Here is a 13923-nt window from a genome sequence, read left to right as displayed (position 1 = left end):
AACAATAGAAATTTAGGGCTTCCCTGATGGTGCAGTGGTTAAGAATCCGCCTGCCAATGCGGGAGATGCGTGTTCGAGCCCTGGTCTAGGAAGATCCCACATGCCGCGCAGCAACTAAGCCCGTGCGCCACAACTACTGAGCCTGAGCGCCACAACTACTGAGCCTGCAGACCACAACTACTGAAGCCTGCGCGCCTAGAGCCTGTGCTCCGCAACAAGAGAAGCCACCACGATGGGAAGCCCACATGGCCTCAACTCTCCACAACTAGAGAAAGCCTGCATGCAGCAATGGAGACCCAATACAGCCAAAAAATAAATAAATTTATTTTAAAAAATTTTTAAAAAAACAATAGAAATTTATTCTTTTACAGTTATGAAACAGGAGGGAAGGGGGCAAGATGCAAACTTTAAAAGAATGACATAGGACATGACAAAAACTGGTTAGAACCAACTAGGTCCAAGATGGTGGAAGATTCTACTTCCGGTAGACCTTGAGCCTCATTATACACTCATTGTAATACATTAGCTAAATGACATACCCACCAGAACCATGACAGTTCTGAGGCCAACCATAAAAGGTTAAAGAGTGGGCGGTGGCCCAATTCCTGGAAATCCCCACCCCTTCCCTGAAATAATTGGAATAATCCTCCCACTCATTAGCCTATGAAATTACCCAGCCCATAAAAACTAACCATGCCATATTTTGGGGCCTCTCGCCTTCTGAGATGGCCCACACTCTGTCTGTAAAGTGTGTTTCTCTCTAAATAAATCCACCTCTTACCTATCACTTTGTCTCTCACTGAATTTTTTTTCTTTTTTTTTTGTTAACATCTTTATTGGAGTGTAATTGCTTTACATTGTTGTGTTAGTTTCTGCTGTATAACAAAGTGAATCAGCTATACGTATACATATATCCCCATATCCCCTCCTTCTTGCATCTCCCTCCCACCCTCCCTATCTCAGCCCTCTAGGTGGTCACAAAGCACTGAGCTGATCTCCCTGTTCTATGCGGCTGCTTCCCACTAGCTAGCTATTTTACATTCGGTAGTGTATATATGTCCATGCCACTCTCTCACTTTGTCCCAGCTTACCCCTCCCCCTCCCCGTGTCCTCAAGTCCATTCCCTATGTCTGCGACTTTATTCCTGTCCTGTCCCTAGGTTTTCAGAAACAGTTTTTTTTTTAGATTCCATATATATGTGTTAGCATACGGTATTTGTCTTTCTCTTTCTGACTTACTTCACTCTGTATGACAGTCTCCAGGTCCATCCACCTCACTACAAATAACTCAATTTCGTTCCTTTTTATGGCTGAGTAATATTCCATTGTATATATGTGCCACATCTTCTTTATCCATTCATCTGTTGAAGGACATTTAGGTTGCTTCCATGTCCTGGCTATTGTAAATAGTCTCTCCCTGAATTCTTTCTGCAGAGAGACATCAAGAACTTGAGCTTCATTAAGTCCTGAGACCAGGTGTGTGATCTCAATTAAAGGCTGATGGGTTCAAGTTCCAATCTGAGTTGCACGATTTCAGTTCTGGAATCTAGAAGTCCAAAATCAAGTTGTCTGCAGGGCCACACTCTGTCTGAAGGCTCTAAGGGAGGATCCTTCCTTGCCTTTTCCAGCTTCTGGTGGCTCCTGGTGTTCCTCGGCTTATCACAGCATAACTCCATATTCTACCTCTGTCTTCACAGTGTCTTCTTTCCTGTGTATGCCCCTGTGTGTCCTCTCCTCTTCTTATGAGGGTACCAGTCTTTTTTTTTTTTTTTTTGCGGTACGCGGGCCTCTCACTCTTGTGGCCTCTCCTGTTGCAGAGCACAGCCTCCGGACGCGCAGGCTCAGCGGCCATGGCTCACAGGCTCAGCTGCTCCGCGGCATGTGGGATCTTCCCGGACCGGGGCACAAACCTGTGTCCCCTGCATCAGCAGGCGGACTCTCAACCACTGCGCCACCAGGGAAGCCCTGTATGTCTTCTTTGGAGAAATGTCTACTTAGGTCTTTGGCCCATTTTTGGATGGGGTTGTTTGTTTCTTTAATACTGAGCTGCATGAGCTGTTTATATATTTTGGAGATTAATCCTTTGTTCATTGATTCATTTGCAAATATTTTCTCCCATTCTGAGGGTTGTCTTTTCATTTTGTTTATGGTTTCCTTTGCTGTGCAAAAGCTTTTAAGTTTCATTAGGTTCCATTTGTTTATTTTTGTTTTTATTTCCATTACTCTAGGAGGTGGATCAAAAAAGATCTTGCTGTGATTTACGTCAAAGAGTGTTCTTCCTATGTTTTCCTCTAACAGTTTTATAGTGTCCGGTCTTACATTTAGGTCTTGAATCCATTTTGAGTTTATTTTTGTGTATGGTGTTAGGGAGTGTTCTAATTTCATTCTTTTACATGTAGCTGTCCAGTTTTCCCAGCACCACTTATTGAAGAGACTATCTTTTCTCCATTGTATATCCTTGCCTCCTTTGTTGTAGATTAGTTGACCATAGGTGCATGGGTTTATCTCTGGGCTTTCTATCTTGTTCCATTGATCTATATTTCTGTTTTTGTGCCAGTACCATATTGTCTTCATTACTGTAGCTTTGTAGTATAGTCTGAAGTCAGGGAGTCTGATTCCTCCAGCTCCATTTTTTTCCCTCAAGACTGCTTTGGCTATTCGGGGTCTTTTGTGTCTCCATACAAATTTTAAGATTTTTTGTTTTAGTTCTGTAAAAAATGCCATTGGTAATTTGATAGGGATTGCATTGAATCTGTAGATTGCTTTGGGTAGTATAGTCATTTTCACAATATTGATTCTCCCAGTCCAAGAACATGGTATATCTCTCCATCTGTTGGTATCTTTAATTTCTTTCATCAGTGTCTTATAGTTTCCTATACATTCTTATAGTCTGGTCTTATAGTTTGGTCTACATTCTTATAGTTTGGTCTTATAGTTTTCTGCATACAGGTCTTTTTTATCCCTACGTAGGTTTATTCCTAGGTATTTTATTCTTTTTGTTGCAATGGTAAATGGGAGTGTTTCCTTAATTTCTCTTTCAGATTTTTCATCATTAGTGTATAGGAAAGCAAGAGATTTCTGTGCATTAATTTTGTATCCTGGAACTTTACCAAATTAATTGATTAGCTCTAGTGATTTTCTGGTGGCATTTTTAGGATTCTCTATGTATAGTATCATGTCATCTGCAAACAGTGACAGTTTTATTTCTTCTTTTCAAATTTGTATTCCTTTTATTTCTTTTTCTTCTCTGATTGTCATGGCTAGGACTTCCAAAACTATGTTGAATAATAGTGGTGAGAGTGGACATCCTTGTCTTGTTCCTGATCTTAGAGGAAATGTGTTCAGTTTTTCACCATTGAGAATGATGTTTGCCGTAGGTTTGTCGTATATGGCCTTTATTATGTTGAGGTAGGTTCCGTCTATGCCCACTTTCTGGAGAGTTTTTAACATAAATTGGTGTTGAATTTTGTCAAAAGCTTTTTCTGCATCTATTGAGATGATCATATGGTTTTTATTCTTCAATTTGTTAATATGGTGTATCACACTGATTGATCTGTGTATATTGAAGAATCCTTGCATCCCTGGGGTAAATCCCACTTGATCATTGTGTATGATACTTTTAATGTGTTGTTGGATTCTGTTTGCTAGTATTTTGTTGATGATTTTTGCATCTATGTTCATCAGTGATATTGGTTGGTAATTTTCTTTTTTTGTAGTATCTTTGTCTGGTTTTGGTATCAGGGTGATGGTGGCCTCGTAGAACGAGTTTGGGAGTGTTCCTTCCTCTGCAATTTTTTGGAAGAGTTTGAGAAGGATAGGTGTTAGCTCTTCTCTAAATGTTTGATAGAATTCACCTGTGAAGCCATCTGGTCCTGGACTTTTGTTTGTTGGAAGATTTTAAATCACAGTTTCAATTTCATTACTTGTGATTGTTCTGTTCATATTTTCTATTTCTTCCAGGTCCAGTCTTAGAAGGTTATACCTTTCTAAGAATTTGTCCATTTCTTCCAGGTTGTCCATCTTATGGGCATAGAGTTGCTTGTAGTAGTCTCTTAGGATGCTTTGTATTTCTGCAGTGTCTGTTGTAACTTCTCCTTTTTCATTTCTAATTTTATTGGAGTCCTCTCCCTCTTTTTCTTGATGAGTCTGGCTAATGGTTTATCAATTTTGTTTATCTTCTCAAAGAACCAGCTTTTAGTTTTATTGATCTTTGCTCTTCTTTTCTTTGTTTCTATTTCATTTATTTCTGCTCTGATCTTTATGATTTCTTTCCTTCTGCTAACTTTGGGTTTTGTTTGTTCTACTTTCTCTAGTTCCTTTAGGTGTAAGGTTAGATTGTTTATTTGAGATTTTTCTTGTTTCTTGAGGTAGGCATGTATAGCTATAAACTTCCCTCTTAGAACTGCTTTTGCTGCATCCCATAGGTTTTGGTTCGTCGTGTTTTCATTGTCATTTGTCTCTAGGTATTTTTTGATTTCCTCTTTGATTTCTTCAGTGATCTCTTGGTTATTTAGTAACGTATTGTTTAGCCTCCATGTGTTTGTGTTTTTTACGTTTTTTTCCCCTGTAATTCATTTCTAATCTCATAGCGTTGTGGTCAGAAAAGATGCTTGTTATGATTTCAATTTTCTTAAATTTACTGAGGCTTGATTTGAGACCCAGGATGTGATCTTTCCTGGAGAATGTTCCATGCGCACTTGAGAAGAAAGTGTAATTTGCTGTTTTGGGATGGAATGTCCTATAAATATCAATTAAATCTATCTGATCTATTGTGTCATTTAAAGCTTGTGTTTCCTTATTTATTTTCATTTTGGATGATCTGTCCATTGGTGTAAGTGAGGTGTTAAAGTCCCCCACCACTATAGTGTTACTGTCGATTTCCTCTTTTATAGCTGTTAGCAGTTGCCTTATGTATTGAGGTGCTACTATGTTGGGTGCATATATATTTATAATTGTTATATCTTCTTCTTGAATTGATCCCTTGATCATTATGTAATGTCCTTCCTTGCCTCTTGTAAAATTCTTTATTTTTAAGTCTATTTTATCTGATATGAGTATTGCTACTCCAGCTTTCTTTTGATTTCCATTTGCACGGAATATCTTTTTCCATCCCCTCATTTTCAGTCTGTATGTGTCCCTAGGTCTGAAGTGGGTCTCTTGTAGACAGCATATATATGAGTCTTGTTTTTGTATCCATTCAGCAAGCCTGTGTCTTTTGGTTGGAGTATTTAATCCATTCACGTTTAAGGTAATTATCAATATGTATGTTCTTATGACTATTTTCTGAATTGTTTTGGGTTTGTTTTTGTAGGTCCTTTTCCTCTCTTGTGTTTCCCACTTAGAGAAGTTCCTTTAGCATTTGTTGTAGAGCTGGTTTGGTGGTGCTGAATTCTCTCAGCTTTTACTTGTCTGTAAAGCTTTTGATTTCTCCAATGAATCTGAATGAGATCCTTGCCGGGTAGAGTAATCTTGGTTGTAGGTTCTTCCCTTTCATCACTTTAAGTGTATCATGCCACTCCCTTCTGGCTTGTAGCGTTTCTGCTGAGAAATCAGCTGTTAACCTTATGGGAGTTCCCTTGTATGTTATTTGTCTTTTTTTCCCTTGCTGCTTTCAATAATTTTTCTTTGTCTTTAATTTTTGCCAATTTGATTACTATGTGTCTCGGTGTGTTTCTCCTTGGGTTTATCCTGTATGGGACTCGCTGCGCTTCCTGGACTTGGGTGGCTATTTCTTTTCCCATGTTAGGGAAGTTTTTGTCTATAATCTCTTCAAATATTTTTTCGGGTCTTTTCTCTCTCTCTTCTCCTTCTGGGACCCCTATAATGCAAATGTTGTTGCGTGTAATGTTGTCCCAGAGGTCTCTTAGTCTGTCTTCATTTCTTTTCATTCTTTTTTCTTTATTCTGTTCCACAGCAGTGAAGTCCACCATTCTGTCTTCCAGGTCACTTATCTGTTCTTCTGCCTCAATTACTCTGCTATTGATTCCTTCTAGTGTAGTTTTCATATCAGTTATTGTATTGTTCATCTCTGTTTGTTTGTTCTTTAATTCTTCTAGGTGTTTGTTAAACGTTTCTTGCATCTTCTCAATCTTTGTCTCCATTCTTTTCCCGAGGTCCTGGATCATCTTCATTATCATTATTCTGAATTCTTTTTCTGGAAGGTTGCCTATATCCACTTCATTTAGTTGTTTTTCTAGGGTTTTATCTTGTTCCTTCATCTGGTACATAGCCCTCTGCCTTTTCATCTTGTCTATCTTTCTGTGAATGTGTTTTTTTCCCCACAGGCTGCAGGATTGTAGTTCTTCTTGCTTCTGCTGTCTACCCTCTAGTGGATGAGGCTATCTCAACAAGGCCTATTCTTTAAATATTTGGTAACATTGCAATGTGTCTAATCACTGAAGTTATATCAAGAGTCCCACAAATGCCCATGGCACATAGTGTAGCCAGTCCAGGAACAGACATAGCTCCATCCATTGTAGCTTTGTTGTAATTGTTCCATGTTTCTCTTCAGCGTACCATGCCCAGGGTCTATGAGCATTTGTGATGTCCACTCTTAGGTCTGTTCTGTTTTTCACTCTTGCTAATGGTCCATGAATCCCTTGACGATGTTGGTATAAATCTTCCCCATGTTTTAGTTGACCTTTCTCCTTTGAGGTAGGCATTATCATTCCAATTGGGTCTACTCTTAGTAGATGCCTGTGAGATGAGGTTCTAAGGCTCAGGCCCACAAGGTCCCCGTCTGGTGCTCTGTTCTTATTGACATTTTTCTGATGGGGTGAATTTCCCCACTCAAGATCCCTTGAGATTATGTTGACCTCACCCAGGCTAACTGAGGGGTCACATGGTTTTCTTTCATTCCATGGGAAACCGGACCATAGCTGTTTTGTGTCATGATAGTTGTAGTTGGGCTAATAGGAGTATTTTAGTTATTGTAAAATGTCCATGCTCTGTATCCAATCATGGTTTGATCCAAATGGGGTGTTTATCATCTTGGCAATCAGGTAGTGAAGTCAACCTATTAGGTTATGGTCAGTCTATTTACAGGAAAACTGGGCACATTATGTCAGATAATTAGGACGGTTAATAGTGAAGCTATTGAGTGTTGTCAATGTAAATGTTTTTCTATTCTGAAAGACGTACCAGAAGAATCTTGTATCTGTGCTCTTATTCCCCCATAATCTTTAAGTTTAATGTGTTTAAACCTGATTTCAGTGTTGTCAAACCCAAGTTCCTTTTCCCCAAGCACAGTAAGGCCAAACAAACTGAAACGCTGGATTGGAGCAGGGAAAGGTTTATTGTAAAGACCAAGCAAGGAAAACGGGTGGCTTGAGCTCAAAAACCCCAAACTCCCTGATGGTTTCTGGGCAAGAGTTTTTAAAGGCAAAATTTAGGGTGAGGGCTGCGGAGTGTGTGACTTTCCTCTGATTGGTTGGTGGTGAGGTAACAGGATGGTACTCCAGGGAACTTGTGCTCAGCCAGAAGTTACTATCCCGCACCAGGGTGGGAGCCTGAGTTCCTGCAGAAGAACTCAAAGATATATTGTGATGTCTATCTATCCCTTGAGGAGGAACCAGGCCCCTGCTTTATCACTGCATTAATGTTTCTTGACGGCTCCTCCTTTGTTTCTGCATTTCCTCCCTTCCCTTTGAAATCTTACAAACTAGAAACAAAGCTTTTATAACTGGGAAGGCCCCACGGGGTTTCAATAGGGTTATTTTGTTTGTAGCTCTAGGGTGTCAGGATAGTTGTTTATTATGTAATTTAGACTACTTATTCTATCAGAACACTGTTCAATCTTCCATTTATTTCACACCTAGTCTGGATTTAGGTTTTCGTTAGTAGTTCATTAAACTTTTTACCTTTCCTGCTGATTTCCTTCTTATTGGCCTAGACCTGTTTCCTTACTGTAAAGTTTGTTCCCTGGTTTGAGTCTGTGATTAGGGAGTTTCATAGGCACTAATAAGTGTCTCTATGTCCGATATTGTGGATTTAGCATCTCCGCAAATCCCAGTACTGAAAAAGTATCCTCCAAAGACATTTCTTTTTTCTTTGTGGCTCAGTCATGGCTTTGACATAGTCTATCTACCAGATTTAGCCTTTGTTAGTTCTTCCTGATTGTTTTCTGTTGTCAAGCGACATAGAAAATGTTGGCAGATTTGACAATGTTTTAGCATGTGCTGTTTTAGGAATATCTCTCTCCCTTGAACATTTAATTGATGAGTTTGTGCCCAAATATTTGTTTGGGGAACACACATCTAGCTAATATTTTGTCAATTAATTATTATTATTATTATTTTTTAAGAACCTGTGACTGTTTATTGAAGTTGTTTATCTAGACTTTTCAGGAATTACTGGGCTCTATTTTATTTATTTATTTATTTATTTTTGCTGTGTTGGATCTTCGTTTCTGTGTTAGGGCTTTCTCTAGTTGTGGCAAGCGGGGGCCACTTTTCATCACGGTGCGCGGGCCTCTCACTGTCGCGGCCTCTCTTGTTGCGGAGCACAGGCTCCAGACGCGCAGGCTCAGTAGTTGTGGCTCACGGGCCAGTTGCTCCGTGGCATGTGGGATCCTCCCAGAACAGGGCTCGAACCCGTGTCCCCTGCATTAGCAGGCAGATTCTCAACCACTGCACCACCAGGGAAGCCCTCAATTAATTATTTTTGATGTTAGAGTTCCAGTTAATTTATCTACTTCCGATTATAACTTGCTTTTTGAGTTTTATATTTCTGGGTGCTGAGATATGGTCTCCTAATATGTAAGATTGTCAAACCTAATGTATATTCTCTGATATTGGTGTTCTCCATACTGGTTATCTGTTTATTAGACAATTATTTGTTTTCCACTTTGGGTACCAAATTATTAGGCCATTGGCTACTGCCTGTGGATCAGAATTCAAGATAACTTCAGGATGTCCTTTCTGTAAGCTCCAACTTATTGGCAATTGTACTGATTTTAATTCATCGTATAGGGTTGACTTTGTCCCTCCACCTACCAGTTTCCCCTGTTGATGAAAAATTAATCAGTCTATCTAAGAAAGAAATGGAAAATTTTATTTGAGCCAATTTAAGGATTATAACTAGAGAACAGTATCTCAGAAAGTTCTGAGAACTGTTCTACTCATTAGGAATCAAGACACAGTTATATAAGTTTTTTGAGCAGAGGGCTGTACATCAAGTGACTTACTATTGACAGTTTATATAATCTAGACCTTCATCGTGGTGGGTCATATGACCCCTTATAAGATCAAGAGGAATGTTATCTTTTTTTTTTTTTTTTGCGGTACGCGGGCCTCTCACTGTTGTGGCCTCTCGCGTTGTGGAGCACAGGCTCTGGACTCGCAGGCTCAGTGGACATGGCTCACAGGCCCAGCCGCTCCACAGCATGTGGGATCTTCCCAGACTGGGGCACGAACCCATGTCCCCTGTATCGGCAGGCGGACTCTCAACCACTGCGCCACCAGGGAAGCCAAGGAATGTTATCTTTTAAGGAGTTGTCTTGTTGATGCTGGGAGAATGTTGCTGTTTATGGTTGGGCAGGTATTCCTGCCATTGGGGGAGGTTTGGTGATGCCTAATGCACATACACAATCCACAGCGAGGGGGGAGAGAATGCCAAAGGGCAGAGGAGAGTTTTTGTTTAAATTTTTCTTGTCTTGCCATAAAATGTGAATTTTATTCCACACCCCTGTGGTTGAATGTGGGACTGCTGCTTTCCATTTTACCCCTTCTGGTCTAAGTGAAGCACTGCCATCCTTGAACCATCAAATCACCAGCACAGCCCCAGCGCCAGCTCAGACCAGGAGGAAGCTGCTGTCTCCAGGGTGGTGGGGTTGTGGTTGAGATGTTCCCTGCCCTCTGCTGAAGGGCAAGTCTAACAAAGGCTGAGACACTGCCTCCTCAATGGAGGACCTGCTTTGTCCTTTCCCTTATATACCATTTCCATTTTAAGTGCATAGGACTTTGTGCTACCCGCCTTGTTTGATCAGGACTGAGTCTTGCTCATGCAGAGATGAGTAACCTGGTTCTATGTATCCAGTGGTTTTTTTTTTTTCTGTTGGATTTGTTTTCTGTATCAGAAAATGTCTTTGTCGTGGTGATCACATCTTAAAGTAAAAAAATATTGACTCGCTATGTTTTATACCTAAAGCTAACATAATATTGTAAGTCAATTATAAGTCAATAAAAAGTAGTGGGGGGGGGGAGGAAAAAAAAAGAATGTCTTTGTCCAGTAAGCTGAAATAGTACTATGCCTGATCCTATTGGCTGTACCTTCAAAGTATGTTCGTTCAGAATCTGACTACTTCTTCCTATTGCAATCCTGGTCCAGGCCACCACCATTTCTTTCTTTCCTTCTTTCTTTCCTTTCTTTCTTTCTTTTTTCTTTCTTTCTTTCTTCCTTCCTTCCTTCCTTTCTTTCTTTCTTTCTTTCTCTGCACCACGTGACATGCGGGATCTTAGTTCCCCAACCAGGGATTGAACCCATGCCCCCTGCAGTGGAAGCGCAGATTCTTAATCACTGGACCGCCAGGGAAGTCCCCAGGCCACCATCATTTCTAGACTTATTATTAAATTGGTCTCCTATCTGGTCCTGCAGCATCTGGCCTTGCCCAGTGGTTCTCATCTCAGAGAAAAAGCCAAAGTTCTTACAATGACTTCTAGGGCCCTACATGATCTGACTTATCTCCTATCACTCTCCCCTTTGCTGCATTCACTCCACACTGTTATTGCTTGTGCCAGGCATGCTCTTGCCTCAGGGCCTTTGCACTTGCTATTCTCCCTGCCTAGTATATTCTTCAAAGAACTGCATGGCTGGCTCTCTCACTCCTTCAGATCTTTACTTAAAAGGCCCTTCTCTGCGAGGCCTTTCCAAGCTATCCTATCAAAATTTCAACATCTCTCTGACATTTCACATCTCCTGGCCTTGCTTTATGTTTTTTCTTCTTAATATTTATCACTATTCAATACATCATACATTTTACCCATTTATCCTTCTCTGGAATGTAAGTTCCACAAGGGTAGGATTTTTGTTTATTTTGTTCCCTGAAGTATCTCCAATGCCTCACACAGAGGTCAGTGGTATTTGAAAAATGAATTTACATCTTTCTTTTTTTTTTTTGGTATGCGGGCCTCTCACTGTTGTGGCCTCTCCTGTTGCGGAGCACAGGCTCTGGATGGGATCTTCCTGGACCGGGGCACGAACCTGTGTCCCCTGCATCGGCAGGTGGACTCTCTACCATTGCGCCACCAGGGAAGCCCTACATTTTTCTTTTAATTTAACCTTCCCAACAATCCAGTAGGATACTTTAGTATTGTCTCCAATTTGTAGATGAGAAAATTGAGGCACAGAGGGGTTAAGTCACTTGCTTACGGGTTACACAGCTAGGAAATGGGACCCGGGGGAATACTGTACCCCCCTTACCTACCAACCTTATTTATTATCATTATCTGCACTCAGATTTCTCACCAGTTAAATGAGGCTCATAAGAGTGTCCTCTTTGTAGGTTCATTGTGACGATTATGTGTGATAAAGTACGTGACAAGCTTACAGCCAGTGACTGGAGTGTTGCAAACACTTAAGAAATGGTTGCTAGGGATTTGCTGGTGGCGCAGTCGTTAAGAATCCGCCTGCCAATGCAGGGGACACGGGTTTGAGCCCTGGTCTGGGAAGATCCCACATGCCAAGGAGCAACTAAGCCCGTGCGTCACAACTACTGAGCCTGTGCTCTAGAGCCTGTGAGCCACAACTTCTGAGCCCACATGCCATAACTACTGAAGCCCACGCACCTAGAGCCTGTGCACCGCAATGAAGAGTAGCCCCTGCTTGCAGCAACTAGAGAAAGCCTGTGTGCAGCAAAGACCCAACACAGCCAAAAGTAAAAAAGAAAAAAAAAAAAAAGAAGTGGTTGCTAGAAATATGAAAAGGTTGACATGGAGTTCATGAAAGGTAGGGATGTTTCAGGCACAGAGCCCAGTCAAGGGGCCAGGAAGTTACTATTACTGCATTTAACACAGTTTCTGCATGGAAACTCCTATGCATCCTTCAGAGCCCAAGTCAGAAATGCTCTTCTAAAAAAAAAAAAAAAAGAAATGCTCTTCTCTGGGAAGCATTTCCTGACTTCCCAGGCTACCTCATGTTCCTGTTAAGATTGGGATTTATTTAATGGTTGTTTTTATGTTTATTTATTTGTTTAATCTGAAGCTGCTACCAGGCTATGACCTCCCTGAGGGCCAGGTTATTTGGGTCCTGAAGCATAGACACTTTGACGGCCCCCTTTAAAAATATGAAATTATAAACACAAAAAAATTTGAAAGTGAATATTTATTCAGGATGAGAAAAAAATCCCAGCAATATATATTTTTAAAACCTACATGAGGTTTTTAATGCAAAGATACATCAGTCGTGAATTCCCTGGCTGTCCAGTGGTTAGGACTCCACACTTCCACTGCAGGGGGCATGGGTTTGGTCCCTGGTCAGGGAACTAAGATCCCACATGTCAGGTGGCACAGCCAAAACAAACAAACAAAGAAGAGATACATCAGTTTGTTCTCTAGTCCTTTTAGGAAACCAACAAAAGGTACTTTGACTGGTTTAGTTTGACTGTGAAAAGCAACACCACTTTTGTGTACTGAAAGAAAAATAAAATTTACATTTGGCTCATTGGTTCCATACTTCATCTACCAGTGTATTTGCTGCTACTTACAAATGGAAATGTCTATTTAGTTCTATGTATTAATCTGAATAACAGATGCATATTACAATATTTGAGGCAGATGGTTAACTTTCTTATAGGTCTTACCATGGGGCAAACACTATTTTACAAAGTATAATAATGCTTCATTTTTTAAAGCTGAGGTAAAGAACTTGAGCAACAAAATAGCAAAGCTTCACGGGCAGTGAAATGTAACCTCACGCTCCGATTATGCTCTCTGCCTTTCCATTAGGCCAGTGTAGCTTTCTACCTGCTACAGTGGAAAACAGGAACTGCTTATAAAGCCTGAAAATAAGATGTTCTAAACCCAAATCCCAGAGCGTTTTAGTAGGATTGGCATCTTTGAGAAAAGTACTAATTGCCCAACTACTCCTTCGAAACAGCTCCAGAGAAAAGCTCTGCTTTCTCAGAAGACTTATTCCATTCCATTCTGTTCCATTCACACCTTTTGCTAACTAGGGTGAAGAGCTTTAGACCAAACAGCATTTTTATTAATACTATTTTTCTCTCAAAGCAAGTTCTTCATGCTGACATTTCCAGTGTCAGGAAGCACAAATACTCTTACATTCAAAAGTTTTTATTTTTATTTTTCTAAAATGTATTTTATTGAAGTATAGTTGATTTCCAATGTTGTGTTAATTTCTGTTGTACAGCAAAGTGATTCACATATATATATATATGTATATACATACATATATATATTCTTTTTCATACTCTTTTCCATTATGACTTATTACAGGATATTGAATATAGTTCTCTGTGTTATACAGTAGGATCTTGTTTAGCGATTCTATATGTAATAGTTTGCATCTGCTAATCCCAAAGTCCCACTCCATCCTTCCTCCCTCCCCCTTGGCAACCACAAGTCTGTTCTCTGTCTGTGAGTCTGCTTCTGTTTTGGAGATAAGTTCATTTGTGTCATATTCTGGATTTCACACATAAGTGATACCATATGGTATTTGTCTTTCTCCTTCCGACATACTTCACTTAGTAGGATGATCTCTAGGTCCATGCATGTTGCTGCAAATAGCATTATTTCATTCTTTTTTATGACTGAGTAGTATTCCATTTGTATATACACCACATCTTCTTTATCCATTCATCTGTTGATGGACACTTAAGTTGCTTCCATGTCCAACAACTTTTAAAGTTTAAAAAACAGACAGGAACTTCCCTGGTGGTGCAGTGGTTAAGAATCTGCCTGCCAATGCAGGG

This window comes from Tursiops truncatus, chromosome 1 (assembly GCF_011762595.2).
Source record: "Tursiops truncatus isolate mTurTru1 chromosome 1, mTurTru1.mat.Y, whole genome shotgun sequence".
Lineage (NCBI taxonomy): Eukaryota > Metazoa > Chordata > Mammalia > Artiodactyla > Delphinidae > Tursiops > Tursiops truncatus.
The sequence above is the reverse complement of the archived record's forward strand: the minus strand, read 5'-3'. Positions refer to the sequence as shown.